Consider the following 6,704-nt stretch of genomic DNA (forward strand, 5'->3'; position numbering starts at 1 on the left):
CCAAGCCTCCTCCCATGACGCCCAGGGGAAAAATACACTGAGTTAGGAGTCTCGTCGGAGATAGGTCTCAATTTTATTACGGCAGGTTTTTCTTATATAGAACATAGGGAGTGGGCAGGGCATAAGGAGTCAGGAGATATGACGTCTCCGAGGACGTAAAGTGGCCTGATACTGTGGGACCAATTGGTTTGTGTTACGTGGCTGTTGTCAGGCGGGGCTCGCACCAGGATGTGCCCAGATGGACCATGCTAAGTCATTCCTATGTGGAAGTATTTATCAGAGACTGTTGCTGAAACTCACACCAGGCTTGGTTCTGTCCTCAAGGCCTCAGAGGGCTGACATATTCGGCCATGGAGTCCAACAATAATGCAGATGCCAAGAGTACAATATATGTCTATAATAAGGGATAGTTGACGCTATACCACATATATACTTTAAGGTAACAAAACTGTTCATCGTTTTAAATGATGCCTAATTTTTTTATTAATCAGAGCAGCATTTCTGCAAATTAATATGAAAATTTTAATTTGTTAAATTTTTGCCATATTTTCTAATTTCAAGCAAAGCTAAATGACAAGCCCCCATCTCAGAATGGCTTTGGGGCATGTATTATCTAAAATAGATTAATGTCAATGTCTATGTTTGCAAAATATAAAGAGAAAAGTGAAACTTCTTTTAGTCACATCAGAAGAAAGAGGACACAATCAGGTTCAAATTCACTGAAACCAAAGAGGGGAAAAAAGGACACAGACCTATGTAAAACAATATATATGTCAAGTGTTTCTAAATTTATGTTTTTAAAAAAGCCACACATTAAATGTCTCTGGCAATTCTAGTCACCAAAAAGCCAAGCAGTTTAAATTCAGTTGCATTTTCTGAAGTTCCCATAGGCTTCTGTTTGAGGGGACTGCCAGTATTTCCGAAAGCAGAAGATGTATTTATATAGACTGTCATTCCTATTTCTAATGTACTCTAAACTCATGGGGCCCTGCTCTCGGTTCTCTGGATCAGGCACTAAGACAAAGATGCTGCAGGAGCAGATTAAGGAAGTCTTCCTGGGCTGGGAGGATGAGGGACCCGACAAAGGAGAGAGAGAAAGGCCAAAGAAAGCAAACCAGCAAGAAGGGTTTGCCTGCTCCTCTGGGAGCACCCTGGAGGACTCATTACACTTTGGAGTGGTCCCAGGTAGGAGCAAGAAATGGGAGCTCCCGAACAGCTAGAGGTTCTGGTCCCTGGGAGGTAAGATGCGAGCTGCCAGTTACGGCTCGCTCTCTGGAACAATCCTCCCAAGGAGAGGGCCAGGTGCTGGCCCTTCAGAGGGAGAAGCCTGTGGCTATTTTCCAAACAGGAGTAGGAAACTTGAAATGAGGGAGAAGAGAAGAGAGAAAGAAGTTCAGACATGGCCAGCTTTTCTCTCAACTATGCCAAAGCCAGCTATTTTTTTGTATTGTGCTCTAGTTTTTCTATTATGGGTATTATGAGCCCAAAACATAAAATAAGGTAGATATACATTTTCCCCCAACAATGTTGTCACCAGTCTGACCTGTTGTAAAATAAATTTAATAAAAACAAAGTATTTAAAACTTTGAAAGTTATGTTCAAAGTGTGCATATAAGCAAAGTAGTACAGAGGGTTAGTGCTGTTTCATTATGAGTGTTAATCTCAAAATCTACAAATATAATCATAATTTCTTAGATCAGTCACCTCTGTACACACTTTAATAAGCAATTATATGGGCTTCTTTTTTACTTTTTTCTATTGTTTTACTTTGACTCTATTTACTAAAATGGAATTGTATGCCCATTGTAACTGAAAGTGATAAAACAGCACTTGTGTTTTATATCTTTCTTTCCAGTCCACTAGGTACTCATTTTAGTTTGTTTGGTGACACTGCCAGGCCAGGCCAGGCCAGGCTGGAAACTCGAATACTTGGTCAGTCACTACAGTTACTTTAAGAAGCCCTGCTGTGTGCCCTGGCTTGCCTCCATGACGCCTGGGGGAGGAGGTCAGGCTCCTAGGCAAAGCAGGGAGGAAGGCGAACTAAAACCCAGCCCAGTCATAACAACACTATAACGGTTAACAGCCCTGTCTGAAGCAAGGAGACACCATCGCAGCTAGGACGTGAAGTCAGCTTCACAAACTAAGAAACCTGCGACCAGTTTGCCTTTGTTCTGTAGTGATGGCAACAAGGTTTCGTCTCGGGGATTAAAACCAAAAGTCAAGATAAAGAAGTAGGGGCGCCATCTTGTGGCGAAATCAACCAGCACCTGGTCCAGCTCTGCCTAACCCACCCCAGCCCTGAAAGCAACCCTAATACTACTTGGAACTTGTGGGTGCTTTTCAGACATCAAACACTCCTTTTTCTCAAACATAGGTAAGAAAAACACCTCAGGCCTGCACCATTTTCCCTCCCCACAGAGCCCTGTTTGTGGGCTGGGCTTTAAGAGCCCTGTGTGATCATAGGGCATAAAGACTCCACCTGCTCCTGGCTAGAGGGAACCTTGTGCAGGGCTGAGGCCTTTTGTCCCTTCCACACGGGCTGCTTTTCTCCATCCCTCACCTGTCACAGAAAGCTTTTCAGGCAAGTGCTGCCACAAACAGGACAGCTTTTGAGAAAATTACGGTTGGGAGGAGTTTTGGAAGTCATCTGTCACTTGCTTCCAAGGAGCACCACACAAAGCAGCTGCACATACGAATGCCAGCCAATCTCCCGTCATCCTAACTACTCCTAGAGACTGGATTCAGTATGTAACCGCTCGTATCTAGAATATGCCCTTATATTCAATGGATGTGTCAACCTGTGCTCTCAGTGTGCAACACAAAAGGAAAACACATAAAGACAGATACTCATCTCACCAGCTTTAAGTGATAAATGCACTTAGTTTTCTTTTCTCGGATTTCTAATTTTTGTAAAATATTATTCATACTACCCATGACTGTGTTGTAACCCTTCCTGTTGCTAAGATGAAATGCCATGACCAGAGCAACTGAAGAGAGAAAGGGTTTGTTTTGGCTCTTACTCCTCAAGGGAGGGAAGGCCAGGAGAGCAGGGCCCCATGGCAGCAGGTCACATTGCATGTACAGTCAGGAATCAGAGAGAAATGAAGACCTGTACTCAACTAGCTTGCTCCTTGTTATTTAACCCAGGACCTCAGCCCATGGACTAGTACTGACCACATCCAGGCTGGACCTTGTCATCTCTATTAACCTAAATAGATAACCCTTACAGGTGTGGCCAAAAGACAGCCTCGTCAGCGACTAGGCCAGTCAATATGGTGCTATAGATTGCTACAGTAACAAAGCATGCAACTCAATTACCCTGAGAATAAGAAAAAATATATAAAGGAAAAGGATTCACTCACATAACGCGGACCCCATCTGGACTTCAGGCACACCTAGATCTGGGGCTTAACTGATGCCACAAGACATGCATCTTTTCCTCTGTCTCTTAGTCACACTTTGCTTCTTACCTGCAGCCTTGTTTTGAAGACGTGCACAGAGTAATTGCAATCAGCAGCAGGGCTCACATCTGTACTCCTGGCACCGTGAACTTAAAAATAGCATTGCGTGCCCTCAAGAAAAGTCTCAGCAGGATTCCTCTGGTTGGCTCCATTTCTGTTACATGTGAGAATGCAGCACGACAGAAACTTGCCAGGCAGAAACAGAATACAGGAGGAAGAGTTCAAGATAGGGGTGGGGCTACCCCTCCAACAGAAACTGGGGCACACTATACTGTATGCTCGAACTGACCTCAATATAAAAGATGCATCCAGTACCACTGCACTCATTTTGAAGTCTCTACCCATATAGACCACAGTCTGGTCTTGTGTTTGACCTTTTGTGTCCATGCAAGGTCATTCTGGGACTCTCCGTGATCCAAGGATTCGCCCCCCCCCCCCACAATCTAAGCACCAACATGGTGAACATACATGAAGTCCCCATCCAGACTTTATTCATCTTTAAGCAAGAGCAGGAACTGAGTGTACCAAACACCACTAGTGCCTCATAGAGCTAGTGACATATGTCCACAAAGGAAAACAGTCGTTCAATTTGCTTTTCAACCTCTGCTTTGTGCGCTTCAAACTTAGCACTGACTGAAAGAAAGTAGAAAATTATGAGGAAAAAGTCAACAATGAAAAATGATATACCAAAAAAAAATCTCAGTGCTCAAGACCCAGACATATGTCTGCTCTTACTTGTGTTAGAAAATTTAAGCAAATAATTTAGCCTTTTCCAGTAAAAAGGAAAAATGGAGATGGTCATGGTGGTGCACACATTTAATCCCACTCAGGAGGCAGAGGCAGGTGGGGGATCAACTTGAGTTTGAAGCCAGCCTGGTCTACACAGTGAGTCTCAGGACAGCCAAGGCTATGCAGTAAGACTCTGACTCAAAGAGAGGAGGGGGAAAGGGAGGAAGGAGATGGAGATGGAAGTGGAAGAGGGAGAAAGAGAGAAAGAAGGAGAATTAATTTTTTTTTAATCAGCAAGAAAAATTCTGTCTCAGGATCAACAGCGAATTTTCCTGTTTCTACCTGACCTCCTATAAATAAGGTCTCAATCTTAGTGTCCTCAAATGGCAAGAGCCCCACAGCCTGAAGAAGGGGTTCAGACATTGGAACCAAGTGTCCATCAGGGCTTTTTATGAGGTCCAGCGACAGGCCAAGCTCTGCCATCAAGTGCCACCCTGCCTTGCATTGCAACAGGGCTGCCCGGAAGGAAGACTAAGTTGGCTGGGCATAAGGGCTTGTAGTAAGAGGTGACTGAACTTCCTCCCCAAAGCCACAGAGTGGAGCATCCAGAAATGTTTGTAAGGACTGGAGATCGCCCCATCCACCTTCATACTCTGTCCTCCAAGGGGTCCAGGAGAATATTCATTTATTTCCACAGGATCTGGGTAAAGGGTGTGTCAGGTCCCCTTCGGTCTTCCATGGCTGGCACATGGCTATGCATATGCATAGCCAATACATAAGAAATTGCTACTAAATTCAAAATGCTTTGATTCCTACAATAGTAAATGGGAAGATTATGAGTCAAATAATGAATTGCTGTAAGATACCTATAGAAAATGTTGAATAACAACGTCTTTTAAAATGTATGAAGAGATGTCAATGAGTACAGTCCAAAATGCAGGACACCCTCCAGAAAGGTTCTCCAGAAACAGCAGACATGAGGGACAAATGATTGTTCATGCCTTTAGAAATCTGGGGTGGGGGGAGGGGGGGAGGGGTTGCTACAGAGTCCTTTCCATACTCTTTGAGAAATGTGTCATTGTTACCTAAGTCTATTCCAGAAACTGCTTTTAGCTTCTGAAATGCTGGAAATGTCAAATAAGCACTTTAACCCCTTAATGAGGACCATGACATGAGAGGACACTGACATCAGGTTGGACTCTGTGGAACTATGAACCAGAGTACTTAGAGACCATGGCCATCCCACAAGCATCTCATCAGTCCAATCAGGAGGCCTCTACTTAGGGCTAGTGAGATGCTTAGCAGATAAAAGTCTTGCTGTGCAAACCTGGCAACCTAAGTCTCATCTCCAGAACAAAGGTAAAGGCAGAAGAGAGCTAGCGTTTGAAAGTGGCCCTCCGACCTCTACACACATGCCATGCTGCGTAATGCTTGCACTCTCACATACACACCACACACAGAGACAAGGTCATAAATTCCTTTTTTTAAAGGAGGCTCATATTCCAATACTTTCTCTCTGTCCTAGGCAGGAATGCCAAGAGATCTCTCAGAAAAAGAAACTCCACTCACTAAAGAGCTGAATTTTCATTTTACTGAAATCCAGCTGCTCAAATACGTGGTCATAACCAAATTGGTGACACTACTCACTAGGAATGCTTCGTTTCAAGTTTCTGAAAGACAGGAACACTGCCGTATCTGTATCAACTAGTATGCAGTCTAATAACAAAAGAGGAGTGCGTGTTCCTTCATCATATAGGAACTGGACAGATGTGGGCCACTGCGACGGCTCAGTGGATAGAGCGTCTGCTGCCAAGCCTGAGTTTGAACCTCAGAGATCATGTGGAAGGGAAGAACTGACTTCCACATGCTGTATTCTGATGTCCACATGAGAGCCTGCACATACACACAAGAAAAATAAACCAATGAAAAGGTAAAAATAAATGAACATATATGAAGCCAAAAGAACCACCAGTCAGCATCACCTACCATTCTTCCCAAACAGGCAGCAAACTGTAGCCTACTGCACCCCAGCTTGAAGGTCCTAAGGGCATCCCCCCATCATACATACAGGGAAATCCAAGCTCCTTCTTGGGGCCTGCAGGCCTTCTCTGGATTTGGTTTTAGAACACTAACCAACAACTTCTTTGGTTTGCTTAATACTATTCAGTGCTCAGGAAAATGTCCGGAACACAGGAAAGAATAGGGAAATCTGAAAGAAAGAAGGAAGAGATGGAAGTCTCTTTTCCCCAAGACAAACTATCCCCTCTCTCACTTGGAAACTGCCTGTGTGGTGTTTCATGCATATTTTTCTCATGCTACTTTTTGGACCAAAATACACAGTTTTGGTCCATTTATATTGTTACTTGTTGAATAAATGTAGGTGCATGTATGCTTAGACGGTTGGAGGAGGTAGGTGGATAGTTAAATGGTTGAAGGATTTGTTTGTTTGTTTGTTTGTCTGTTCTCTGTAATGCTTCAGAACGCTTATATATAATTCAATTATTTTCTTGGTGT

Source organism: Acomys minous (assembly GCF_964271855.1).
Source record: "Acomys minous genome assembly, chromosome: 1".
In the NCBI taxonomy this organism is placed as follows: Eukaryota; Metazoa; Chordata; class Mammalia; order Rodentia; family Muridae; genus Acomys; species Acomys minous.